Source organism: Corvus hawaiiensis, chromosome 20, assembly GCF_020740725.1.
Source record: "Corvus hawaiiensis isolate bCorHaw1 chromosome 20, bCorHaw1.pri.cur, whole genome shotgun sequence".
In the NCBI taxonomy this organism is placed as follows: Eukaryota; Metazoa; Chordata; class Aves; order Passeriformes; family Corvidae; genus Corvus; species Corvus hawaiiensis.
Window position 1 is genome coordinate 13,567,995 of NC_063232.1, and position 13,930 is coordinate 13,581,924.

Genomic DNA, 13,930 nt, shown 5'->3' on the forward strand with positions numbered 1-13,930 from the left:
GGATGCCTGCAGGAGGCTGTGATCCAGGGGCAGAGCCGCTGCAGAGGAGCCCTGCTCCCAGGCTGGAGCAGCCTGGCCTTGAAGAACTGACCCCCATGGAAGAGTGACCCACGCCGCAGCAGTTTTGGGAGGACTGCTGCTCGTCAGATTGGACCCACGTCAGAGATGCTCACGGAGAACTGTCTCCCGTGGGAAGGGACCCCACGGTCTCACAGGGGAACAACTCCTCTCCCTGAGCAGCGGGAGAAGCCACAGGAGATGAACTGACCACAATCCCCATTCCCTGTCTCCTGCGCCATCGGTGGGAAGGATGGAGGGGAGGGGGAAGGTGTTTTGAAAGCTCTTCTTTCACTTCTCATTATCCTGCTCTGATTTTGTTATTAATAAATTCACTTGATATCTGTAAGTTGAGCCTGTTTTGCCCAGGACGGTGTTGGATGAGGGATCTCTCCTGGTCCTTATCTCAACCCATGAACCCTTTGTTATATTTTCTCTCTCCTGTCCAGCTGTGGACAGGAGTGAGAGAGCAGCTTTGGTGGGTGCCTGGAGTCCAGGCAGCATCAATGCACTACAGACCTGAACAAAAACTCCCTGGGCAATGATTCCCCTGGGATCTAAAGCCCCCACCCCTCACACGACAGCCCCGTCCCACAGAAATGTCAGCCACTGAGCCTCTCGCTCTCCACGGCTTCACTGCTTTGGTGTCCAGTGGTTGCCATGGGGCCACCATGGCCCCTCTGAGCTGGGTTTGGGTGGGGTTTTGGTGGGTCTGCAGTCCCTGTTGTAATGTGGTTGTTCCAGTTCACAGACCATGATCTCTGGGCTGGCCACTCTGGGGATTTATTTTAGGTCACGTTTAAGCTGCAGCTTTGTCCATTCTATTATTCATGTTCAGGCTGGCAGCTCCAGGACTCGCTGTGATCCACCTGTGATTCACATGCCAGGGCCATAAAATTCTGAAAAACTTCACTCATCAGCCCAGCAATTCCAGCCACTGCTGTCTACTTTTAAATAACACAAAACTGTCAACCCCTCCTGTGCTCACAGGAGCACCACAGAGCAGGACAGCAGCGCAGCAGCCAGAGCTGAGGACTCCCACAAGGACAGAAGGACAGCGTGGAAGGATAAACAGAGCAGCTCTGAAAGCACCGAGTGCTGCTGCTCCCTGGCCCTGCTGCTGTGCTGGGACTCAGCTTCTCTCCCCCTCTGCACACAGGCACTGCCCTGCCAGATTCAGATGAGGTTTCAAAGGAAGCATTTTTGACCAACAAGTTGCTGCAGGATCCTTTATTTCGCTAAAGTGCACAGAGGAGGTGATTCCTCATTTCCATTGTCTCTGGGTAAAATTCGAGGTGTAAGCAGTGAATTATAAATAGGATGAATGATCCCAGTAATGGGATGGTGATGGGATAAATAAAGTTTCATTGTGCACAACATTATCACAAAATGACAAAGGAAACCCTGCACACACACAACCACTCTGAAAAACTTGAGCAGACAGGCTGGGCCTGCACTGAGTTACACTGCAGCTGTGGAGAACAAAACCGGCACTTCATTGCTGCTGAAAAAATCCAGTCACCATTTTCCTCAGGGCATCCCTGAGCTCCTGGTTCCTCAGGCTGTAGATGAGGGGGTTCAGGGCTGGAGGCACCACCGAGTACAGAACTGACAGGGCCACATCCAGGGATGGGGACGAGATGGAGGGGGGCTTCAGGTATGCAAAAAAGGCAGTGCTGATGACCAGGGAGACCATGGCCAGGTGAGGGAGGCACGTGGAAAAGGCTTTGTGCTGTCCCTGCTCAGAGGGGATCCTCAGCACAGCCCTGAAGATCTGCACATAGGAGAAAACAATGAACACAAAACAGCCAAAGAGCAAACAGACACTGACAGCAATGAGCCCAAGTTCCCTGAGGTAGGATTTGGAGCAGGAGAGCTTGAGGATGTGTGGGATTTCACAGAAGAACTGGCCCAGGGCATTGCCCTGGCCCAGGGGCAGGGAAAATGTATTGGCCGTGTGCATGAGAGCATTGAGAAAGGCACTGGCCCAGGCAGCTGCTGCCATGTGGGCACAAGCTCTGCTGCCCAGGAGGGTCCCGTAGTGCAGGGCTTTGCAGATGGACGGACACGTAGCGGTCGTAGCACATGATGGTGAGGAGGAAATACTCTGCTGAGAGGAAGAACAGAAAGAAAAACACCTGAGCAGCACATGCTGAGTAGGAGATGTGCCTGGTGCTCCAGAGGGAATTGTGCATGGCCTTGGGGACAGTGGTGCAGATGGAGCCCAGGTCGGTGAGGGCCAGGCTGAGCAGGAAGAAGAACATGGGGCTGTGCAGGTGCTGGCCGCAGGCTCCGGCGCTGATGATGAGGCCGTTGCCCAGGAGGGCAGCCAGGGAGATGCCCAGGAAGAGGCAGAAGTGCAGGAGCTGCAGCTGCTGTGTGTCTGCCAATGGCAGCAGGAGGAAGTGGCTGATGGAGCTGCTGTTGGACATTGGCTGTGTCCGGGCATTGGGTTCTGCCACAGAGAAAGACAGTGAAAGGTTAGAGGAGATCTGTAAGCACAATCAAAGCCATTTCCTGTACACCCTCCCCTGGAACACACACAGACACCCTTTTTTGTTTAAGAGTTCTGAGGTTTTTGGTTTTAATCTCCCCCCATATCTCTCCTGGTATTCTTGGATATCAGAAGTCCTCAGGATTTCTGCTGCCCTCAGGGAGAACAGAGCAACTTTTGCAAGGCAAGATGATGAGTGGACACTCAGAGGAGGTTCTCTGTCATTCTGACCTGCTCAGAGTTTCTCTGTTTCACTTTTCTCAAATGCAGAATGTTCACCCTCCCATGTTTCCCTTAAAGATCACCAGGTGCTGCTGGGAGCAGATGGATCCACCACAGACCCCCAAATGTCCGTCCCTCTCTCAAGGTCTCAGCACCACATTCGTAGCCGAGGACACCCCTGGCTCATTTCACCAACCCGACAGCATTTGCACACTTGTAGCATCTCTGCTTTTCTCCTCTATCTGGGCCTTTCAGATAACACAAAGACACTCCAGGACACGTTTGCATCCTGGAGGAAACTCCCAGCTTGGAAGGAAACCTCGGGGAGAGAGCCAAGAGTCCCAGAGCTGGCACTGGATGAAGGGAGATTGAGCTGCTGCCCTGGCTGCACTGACAGCCCTGCCCACAGCCGGGCACTGGGGCCAGCGTCACCCTGAGGCAGCTGTGCCCCCTCCCAGAGCCCCCCAGTGCCAGGCAGCTGCTCCCAGCCCTGTGCTCTGCAGAGGGAACTGGGCCCGGGGCTGCAGAGCTGCCCCACGGCTCTGCTGCAGCTCTGCCTGCCCAGGAGGGGCTTCACGCCTTGGACCCCCGGCCCTGAGGGCAGAGGTTTGGCTGGGGGACAGAGGAGGGAGGGGGCTTCTTCAGAGGGAGGGGCTGCACTGGAGGGGATCCTGTGGGGATCTCTAAACTCTCCCTGACACATTGCTGGGTTTGTTTTCTCTCTTTCCCTGATCTCATCTCTGCTTCCTGGGGATTTTCCTCCTGGAGCTGTTTCCCTGTGCCTGATCTCTCCCTGCCAGCACTCACAGACCCCAAATCTCTGTGCACTCTCCTTGGCCCTACAGAAACCTGCCTGTGTGCAGGGCACTGGCTGGGGCAGGTTCTGTTTGCAGCTTGGAGAAAGGACAGCTCAGACTGAGCCTGATGGGTCCAGCCAAGGTGATGCTGGTGCTGTCCATGGGCACAGCAGTGGCTGAAAGCACAGGAGGGATCCCCTGTGCACCTGCTGATCACTGAAAGTAACAGTTCAGATGTCCCAGGGACCTGACAAAATTCATAATACCTTTAATATTTATCCTCCCTCCCTGCCATTCTCCAATGGCAGGAAACTGAAAACAAAGTCTCAGGAAATTTCCTCATTTCTATCAAAATCCTTGTATTGGAAATATTCTGGGAGTGATCAGAAACCCTCAGCACGTCAGAGCCTCATGAACATTTCACCTCCCCTGCACTCAAGATGCTCTGAGTTGTACTCACAGAATCCGTAGGCACTGGGATGTTGCAGCTTTAGGAGATCCCTCCAGGAGCTGCAGCTGCCGTGTCCTGCAGCCAGAGGCTTCCTGTGCCAGGGGTTGGGAGTGATTCCCCCGCAGTCACTTCCCAGCCCCTTCCCAGCCCCGGTGGAGTTTAAGCCTTGTGTGCCTCTGTGCTGTGCCCGGGCTGGCTGCAGGCAGTGCCCCAGCCCTGCTGGGCTGTGCCCAGGAGCTGCTCCTGGCCAGAGCTGTCTCTCTGCAGCGCTGCCGCTTGCCAGGAGCTGCCTCTGTGCCAGGAGCCCGGCCCAGCTCAGCAGCACAGACACAGCACAAGGACTGGAATGACCCTCTCGGGCCTTGGTGCTGAGGCCCTGAACATCAGTCCCTGACAGGGACTGGCACAAACCTCTCAAGAATTCCAGTCAGAACTGAACTTCAAAGTTTCTGGAAGTTTTCATGGGTCCCAGTGAGGGACACAACTGAGAAAGTGTCCCCAGGCTCCAGTCAGAGCAGAGAACTGGAGGCAGGGATGACAGGGGGGACAAAGAGAAGCCAAGTCTTGGTGCCCTGGGGCACAGCAGCGTCTGTGCCACCAAGGGCTGGGAGGAGACACCTTGTCCTGAGGCCCTGGGGCCTCCTGGCACAGCCCCAGCAAGGCTGGGCACTGTCAGCCCCTTGTCCTGCCCTCAGCATCCCCCCACATCCCAGTGGCCTCAGGGATCTGCTGGAAGGAGTCCCTGGGGAGCCTTGGTCAGGAATGGCCCTGGGGGCTCCTCAATGCTCCCAGGGACTGCAGGGTTTTCAAAGGACTTTGGCTTTGGCTTTTGCCTGGGAGTCTCTGAGAGCTTTGTGCAATCCCGGCCTCCAATTCTCTCCTCCAAGGAGTCCATGAGGAGCCTGTGTTGGGCATGGAGCTCAGTGGGACCCATTGATGCCTCAAGACTGTGGAAACCATGTTTTTACTAGAAAATGGACATAATGTGAACCAGCCATAAAACAGAAGAACCAGAGCACGTAAGACAGAAGGACTTGAGCACCTACACAGGGGAAGAGTCCATGGGGAGGTTGTGAGAAAGGAACAAGCAGCACTGCGGAGGATGTGAATGAGGAACAAGCAAAGGAAGAAAAGGATAAGAAAATGCAAACTGAAGGACAGTTGTGACATACACGACAGACAATGTGACACACAGACAAGAGCCAATCACAAAGCATAAAGCAGCGTGTGAAAATAGCCCTTAACCCATAATAATTATGCACGATCACATGTAGGGAAAGCAAGAACTGTATATGAGGGACAGTAGGTCATCAATAAAATGGCTTCTGCCTGATTCACACCGAATCGTGTAGTGTTGGGGAAGATGAAACAGGAAAGCCTTATAAATATGATTGCCTGACAAAAGATTTTGGGAATATGAAAACTACAGGCGACATCGAAATGAAAGCCGCTTTTGAAATACCAAGTCTTAGTTACTGAACAACTGGAAAACAATGGTATGGCCGACTGAAGGTAATCCCCTCTTGACTGAACAATACCCTCTGCTTGCAGGCAGGTCCAAGGGTCAGAGCAGACCCTACTAGCTCAGCAGAAGGGGTCCAAAGAGTAGTTTTTAGAAGTTAAGATGTAACACTCTATGGTAATATAAGAACTCTTATAGGCTGTATGTAAATGCTATAGGACTTGTATTAGATTGGTTAGTGACAATTAGAATATTCAGTACAGAAGATGATTTATTGTATTGTAACCAGGACTTCACATACTGCTTCTTCACTCTCATTCCTCTCTCTCTCTCTCTCTTTACTTACCCGCTTACTCTCTTGCTCTCCTGGGCCTGCTCCGAGCTGAGTCTGGCAGCTCTAAGCAGTGCCCCTATACCCATGCCCTTTGCAATAAACCGCATGTTCCAAGATCTGACCTCAGAGATCTCTCGTCTCCGTCCATCCCAACCGTCCAAGCCACCCAAGCTCCCGCAGTCTGACGCACAACGTGATTGAAGGCCCGGTTCAGCTTTCTCCATCTGTGGGAGACTTCTCCATGGACGGTAACTGAAAGACCAGTTATAGCCACCTAGAACGTGTCGTGAGCACGGCATACCGTTGCTGCGCATCGTAAAAGCTGGAGCTCTATAATTCTGCTGAGGCAGCCCTCGAGCACAGGGATTACCTGGAGCTCTTGGAGGGAATTGCCTGGCAGTCCTCGAGCACAGGCGGCCACTGCTGCACAGCAGCTACCTGGAGCTCTTTGAGGAAGTTTGCCGTGGCACCCCTCGAGCACGGACACGCTGCTAAGCAGTGCTGACCGGAGCTCTGCGGAGGGAAATCTGCCGCACGCCACGAGCACAGGCGAGTAGTGCTCAGCACCGCCCGCACTGGAGCTCAGTGTGGACCCACCTGTGAGGTCCTGAGCACGGAAAGCCGTTGCCAAGCTATGCCTAAAACCGGAGCTCTGACGAGGGACCCAAAAGCAGCGTCCTGAGCGCCGAGTGGAGTGCCTGGCCAGCCCCCCACGACGGACCTCTGACTAAGGACACTGCTCCTGCGACATCATCTAAGTGAGTATCATACTGGTCTAATAATGGGACAAACTCACTCTGCCCATGACAGAGATCTCTATAAGCAACTTAAGCATTTACTTATAAGCTCCGGTCCAAGTCAATTACCTAAACAGGAGCTAAAAAATCTTTTAGAATGGACTCGAGTTAATTTCCCAAATGCTGACCGTTCAGCCGTCTTTACAAGAGACTTCTGGGACACAGTTGGGGTTAAGCTCTTTAATAATGTCTCCTACCGGGATATGGCTGCCACGCAGCTGATCCCAGCTTGCAGAGCGCTGGTAGAGCTGTTTGCTGTGAAGGCGCCGCCCGCAGCAGTCACCTCGCCGAGCCCGGCTCCTGCTGCGAGCCCGCCCCTTGCCGCCCCAAGCCCGCAACGGGGCACGGCCCCCGCCTCTCCACCGGACCTTGCGGCTCCACTACCCGCGGTCCGGCTGGCTTGCGCCACCCCGCCCCCCGCGCTCGCCATCCCGGCACCCGTTACCCCGGCCCCAGCCACCCCACCGGACCCTACGGCCCCTCCCACCGCTCCCGCCATCCCCGCCCCCGCCATCCCGCTCGTCCCCGCTGTCCCAGCTCCCGCGGTCCCCGCCCTCGGTTCCAGCGTCTTTGCGGCCCCGCCCCTCGCTTCTACCACCCTGTCCTCCAGCGTCTTTGCGGCCCCGCCCCTTGCCCCCGCCCCCACGTGCCCCCCCCCCCCGTTTCTGTCATCGCGGCTCCACCCCCCGCTGCTGCCGTCATTGTTACCCCACCCCCCGCTGCTGGCATCATCATGGCCCCACCCCCCGGTGATACCCCTGCGGGGCCGGCGGCTACCCCCCTGCTACCTACGGGTGCTACCGCTCCGCCAGCCGCGCCAGTTATGGCCATGGCTGCCATTATAGCCGGCCCCCCGCAAAGCCAAGCGGTGACCCTTCTTCCAGCCCCCCAGGTCCCCCTTGCCGCCACCGACACGGCGCCGGTGGTAGCCAACGTCCCATCCGCGTCCGTCGCTGCTGCGTCTTCACAGTCTCCTGCCGCTCCCGAACCACCGGTGCCGACAGCGCCTGTCCCCGAGCTGTCCCCCAGCCCTGCGGCAGCACAGACACCTATGTCTACTCCCGTCCCTGCTGGCGTTCCTGCGCAATTCCCCGATCCCGGCACACCATCGCTCGTGCTGGGACGCGGAGCGCCCCAGCCCCGCGAGCCACTTGGTGCCGGTGCCACAGCGTCTGCACGGATGGCTGCAGCCCCCTCCATGCCTGCCGCTGCCCCAGCCCCGTCTCCCGGCACCGCCGCTCCGGCAGCGCCGTTCCTGCCTGCCGCACCAGCACCCACCCCAGCCCAGCCTACAAGCTCCCAGTGGCAGCACGCCGCGATCCAGCCGCCGGCCCTCCTGCCTCCCGCCGCCCCGAGATCATCTCCTGCCAATAGGGCAGCCCTGCTGCCGCCGCTCGCCTCCGTGGCCCCAGACCGGACCCTGCCGTATCCACTGCAGCCTCCCGCTTCTCAGCTGCTGAATAGTGCGGTCCCACCGCCACCGGCATCCATGATCGTCCCATCGCCCCCTTCCTCGACCGCGGCCGCAGCCCCAGCCCCTGGTTGTGCAGTCCTGCCACCTCCCGCTCTGCCCGAACCGCCTGCCACACAGACTGCTGCCATCACAGCCTGCCGCGTTGACCTGATGACGCAACCCACGCATGCGCAATTGCTGCAACCCACGCATGCACAATTGCTGCAACTCCCAGACCAGCGGTATCACTCCGCTCACGCTCCTCCAACCACAGCACCGCTCCTGGGACCAGCCGCACATCTTCCCGCGGCTCCGCCGCCTGCCCCCCTGCCTCCGCCGCCGCATCCCGGAGCCAACCCAAGCAGCACCGAATCACGCCCGCACTCCCTTGAACACCCAGCCACGCTATCGCCCTCTGCGCTCCTGACACCGAATGGGACTACTTTGTATCACCAATCGATCCCACTGCCACAGCCAGGCACACAAGCCGTGCAACGAGGAGGGGGAGGGTGGAATATGACACCTGCTTTTATAAATACAGGACAGACGGAGAACTATTGTGCCCCTGCAAATGCCAACACCTTAATCCCAATACAAAACAATTTCGAAAAAGAATTAAGTCTGTTCCCAAACAGCTCCGGTGTCCCCCCAGTGTTTGGGACAGACTTCTCAACCCAAAAAGAGACACTAAACCCTGAAAATTCGCCTGCATTAAGCCCAAAAGTAGAAAACTCCCAAAAATGTTTTAATAAGTTTCAATTAACAGACTGGCATGAAGTCAGATGCCAGATTTGCAAAGAGGAAAATCTAAATCCTTTAGCTATGCCTGTACTATTCAGCCAGCAAGCTGGTGGTCCTAGAACATGGCAAGCTATCCCATACCATGAGATTAAAGAGTTGCAGAAAGCAATAAAGGACAGTGGTATCTGCTCTCCATACTTTAAGCAACTGCTGAAAAGTACCCTGGAAGGACATACACTTACACCAAATGACTGTAAAAATCTGGCTAGTATAATTCTCACAGACTCACAATATATGCTATGGGAACTCAAATGGAAGAGACTGCTTGCAGGGGTACTAGCCACTTCTAAACAAAGTACTGACGCAGCCCTTCGTACCCTTGTCATATCTAACCTGACTGGTGACCATCCTGATGATCAAAATGACAATCAAATAAATTTACCCAAAACAGCATTGGATGACATCAAAAAGATGGCTCGCAAAGCCTTCTTGCAAATTCAGCCTGCAGGAAGTTTTGAGAAAGCCTATAATCTCATTAGCCAAGAGTTGTCTGAACCATTCACCACATTTGTGGACCGGGTCATCCAAGCAGCAGAACGGCAATGCAACGACGACATAGCTCGCCCAATAATGATATGGGACATTATTGAAAATAATGCCAATGCAGAATGTAAAAAAGTTATCAAAACTCTGGGAAAAGAAAGACCCACAGTGCCTGAGATGATTGATGCCTGTAACAAAATAGGAGGTCCACAGCAGGTGGCAACTATCCAAGCAAATGAACTTGGAAAAGCTCTAGGAGAAAAAATTGAGAGGGCTCTGACAGCTCAAACAGTACAAACAGCTGCACAGGCAGCACAAGCAGAAGCACGAGACCAAAAACTTACTGAAATCCTGGCTGCCTTGCATCTAAACTTCCAGCAACAAGGCAACACCATAGCTGTTATGCAAGCTGCTGTAACTTCAGGACCTTGCTACTCCTGTAAAAAACCTGGCCATATCATGAGGAACTGCCCAGAACTCAAAAAGGGTGCACAAGCACCAGATCGCTGCCCTATCTGCAAGAAGGGAAAGCATTTTACCTGGCAGTGTCAATCCAGACAAGATACAAGTGGAAAACACAGTCCAAAAAACTCCAATACGAGCGCGCAATGCCATCGCGTGACGAAACAAGTAGTGGCACCCCAAACACCCAAGATAAAATTTATGAATACCCCGACTCAGAACCACTTCACTTCACCATCAGCGCAATCCCAAGTAATGACCCAGGCCTGCTACCCCCAGGGTTCCAGTGCACTTTGGCAACCTCCAAGCCAACAACCTTTTTAAAGGATAATGGCTATGACTATATTTCAACAAGAATACAGGGACTTCACAAACTAGACAAGACTTTTTGGTTGTTGGTAAAGAGAGGAATGGCATCCTGGGACTGCTGGTTTTGCCTTGTGTAATATCTGCTAGCTGCAATGAAGAACTGCTAGTGCTAGCAAATGCCTGCCATCCCCCATTGTATATCCCACCTAGAACCCCTATAGCTATTGCCATAGCACTGCCCATGGGAACTGCGGAACAAATACCACCGCGCCGTTTCTCAGTTGCTCCTGAAAGTCTTGAGGTTCTATGGGTTCAACACATAAGTCAACAACGACCAATGCTAACTTGTGAATTGTCAAATGGTGGGATTCAAGTTAACATCAAGGGGATGATTGATACGGGGGCAGATGTTTCTGTTATCTCTTATTATCATTGGCCAACAGATTGAAAATTAATAACCCCCCCAGGCGCTCTCACAGGCATTGGAGGTGTCACTCCATGCCTGCGGAGCGAATCTGTAATCAGTATTACAGGACCACAAGGGAAAAAGGCATTGATCCGTCCCTATGTAGTGCAAAAACCCATCACAGTGTGGGGAAGAGATTTGCTCTCTGAATGGGGAGCCAAAATTGAACTGGATTTTTCATAGGGGCCACTAAAGCACTCAGTACTTTAAAACTGACCTGGAAAACTGACACCCCTCTCTGGGTCGACCAGTGGTCCCTGCCAGATCATAAGCTGAGTGCCCTCAAAAAACTAGTGGCTGAACAACTGCAAAAAGGCCACATTAAACCTACTAACAGTCCCTGGAACTCACCTGTGTTTGTAATCCATAAGAAAACTTCTGACACGTGGCGATTGTTATATGATCTCAGAAAAATCAATGCAGTAATTGAAGACATGGGCCCTCTCCAACCTGGCCTGCCCAACCTTTCCATGATCCCAAGAAATTGGCCGCTTGTAATTATCGATCTAAAAGACTGTTTCTTCAACATCCCACTGCATCCAGACGATGCTCCTCGTTTTGCCTTTTCCGTTCCAAGTACAAACCTGCAAGAACCACTTCAAAGGTATCATTGGCTAGTCTTGCCTCAAGGCATGAAGAACTCACCGACTATTTGCCAACATTTTGTAGCCCGTACTTTGTCCCCAGTCCGTGAGCAATTCCCGCAATCAGTTATTCTCCACTACATGGATGATTTGCTCATCGCAGCGTCAACACAAAAACAAATGGAAGAAACTCATAACAGTGTTGTTGCTGAAATCAAAAAGGCTGGACTGGTGATCTCTGAATCAAAAATACAAGAGACTGCTCCCTGGAAATATCTAGGATGGAAACTAACAGAACAGTCTATTACACCGCAAAAAATACAAATTCAAACTGATGTTTGTACCTTGCAGGACTTGCATCGGCTCTTAGGAGAAATCAATTGGGTCAGGCCTGTGCTAGGAATCACTAATGATGAACTTGCTCCACTCTTTGATTTGTTGAGAGGAGACAGTGACATTAAATCTCCTAAATCTCTCATTCCTGAAGCTTGCAAGGCCCTGGAAAAAATTACTGATGCTCTGCAGAACAGGCAGGCACATCGCTGTATTCCTAACAAACCCTTTTTCCTTGCAGTTTTAGGAGAAAAGTTGAGACTGTACGGCCTCATTTTTCAATGGGATTCCTCTCAAATAGAACCGCTGTTAATAATTGAATGGGTTTTTCTTCCTTACAGGTCGCCAAAGACAATCCTCACACCTTTAGAAATGATGTCTCAAATCATCATCAAAGGCAGAGCAAGGCTTCTTTCGATAGCAGGTTGTGAATTTGCAATTATCTATCTGCCCATGATTAAATCCTATTTTGATTGGGCAATGCAAAAATCAGAGGACTTGATGTATGCCTTGCTCGATTTTCCAGGCGTTTGCTCTATTCATTACCCAGCACACGGAATAATCAAAGCTAAATTGTGCTACAAAGAAAAACCCCTAATCAGTGAAGAGCCTTTAGATGCGGTCACTATCTTCACTGATGGGTCAGGGCGAACACACAATTCTGTGGTTACATGGCAAAATAAAGATACTAAAGTCTGGAAGCAAGATGTTCAAAAAGTTGAAGGTTCTCCTCAAATTGTTGAATTGGCAGCTGTTTTAAGAGCTTTTCAGCTCTTTCCAGAACCTTTCAACCTAATCACTGATTCAGCATATGTTGCTGGTATTATTAAGAGGATTGAAGGATCTGTTTTAAAGGATGTGAACAACGACAAATTGTGTCTTTGGCTCACCTGTCTCTACCAAATTTTATCACACAGAACTAATCCTTATTTCGTTTGCCACATTAGAGCTCATTCTGGTCTTCCAGGATTTATGGCAGAAGGAAACGCACGAGCTGATGCATTGGCATCAGCAGCATCTGATGGAGAAGTTGCAGCAGACATCGAAAATCCTACCTCGGTGTTTGCTACAACTACCTTGCCTAACACTATTGAACAAGCCAAATTAAGTCATGCGTTCTTTCACCAAAATGCACAGGCAATCAAACGAGACTTTCACATTACCTTAGAGCAAGCTCAAAATATTGTACGAGCTTGCCCAAACTGTCAGCTTGTTCAACCTGTCCCCTCCTCAGGAGCCACCAACCCACGGGGGTTGGAGAGCTTACAGAAATGGCAAACAGATGTTACTAAGTACCCCTCTTTTGGAAAACTTAAAAATATTCATGTCTCTGTCGATACATTCTCAAATGCAGTCTTCGCTTCTGTGCATACAGGAGAAACAGCTAAGCATGTTTGCCATCATTTTTCACAAGCTTTTTCCTATTTGGGTATCCTGCAAGAAATTAAAACTGATAACGGTCCTTCGTATGTTTCACAAGAATTAGCTGCATTCTTAAATGACTGGGGTGTCCGCCATACATTTGGCATTCCCTACTCCCCCACGAGTCAAGGAATAATAGAAAGAACACATCAAACTCTAAAACGCATTTTAGATCAACAGAAAGGGGGAGAAGTCCAGGATACACCTCAAAGGAGGTTGAACAAGGCTTTGTATGTTTATAATTTTTTGAATAGCTCTGCAGAAGAGCCTGACCCCCCCATTTACAGACATTTCTTAAACAACAAAAAAGCAAAACTGAAAGAGCACCCCCCAGTTTTAATTAAGAATCTAGAATCAGGAAAAATAGAAGGACCATACAATCTTATAACATGGGGGAAGGGGTTTGCGTGTGTTTCCACAGGTGGAGAGCTCAAGTGGGTTCCAGCAAAAAACGTGAAGCCATACCACGCATCAAAGCCTGCCGACGCCTCCACACCAGCCAGTGACCCTGCAAGTGGAAGCCAGGAAGCAAGCACCCAGACCTGAAGTGCGCAGAATCACCAGAAGAAAGTGATCTGCCAAAAACAGCTCAAGAAAAGAATGGAGTTTTCTCATTTGCGCGCGTGCATGTTGCTTTTATTCTTATGTTTTAGTTTTTGTAGTGAAGCTTTACCTGTAAATCAACCAAAGACAAATGTCTGGGTTGCCTTAGCCAAATCTGCAGGCTCCGATACCATCTGTCTATCTGACACAAGCCCTGACAAACCTTTTTCAACCTGTTTAGTTGGAATACCTTTTCCAGAAGGTTTTGATAATGTTACTCTTGATAAGTACTGGCCATACGACGATCATCATGTATCTCCAACTACCAGCCATAAACACCAAACTTATATTGATAATTCTAAAATTGATAAATCTGACCTTCAAGAGCTAGAAATCCTAGGCTCGTTAACTATGGATACCTGCTATTTCTTTCACTTTCTAGGAGAAAACGGTCCTCATT

At 51.6% G+C, this 13,930-nt stretch overlaps 1 long non-coding RNA gene and 1 pseudogene across 1 annotated transcript; one reads left to right on the top strand and one right to left on the bottom strand.

The window, feature by feature from the left end:
• Positions 1-1,413: 1,413 nt before the first annotated feature.
• On the bottom strand, positions 1,414-4,116 carry LOC125336261 (annotated as a pseudogene).
• Positions 4,117-6,490: 2,374 nt separating this feature from the next.
• Positions 6,491-13,664, top strand: LOC125336481. The gene is made up of 3 exons (XR_007207771.1): positions 6,491-6,575; positions 11,847-11,929; positions 13,349-13,664. It is a non-coding gene; the product is annotated as an uncharacterized LOC125336481 (long non-coding RNA).
• Positions 13,665-13,930: the final 266 nt, after the last annotated feature.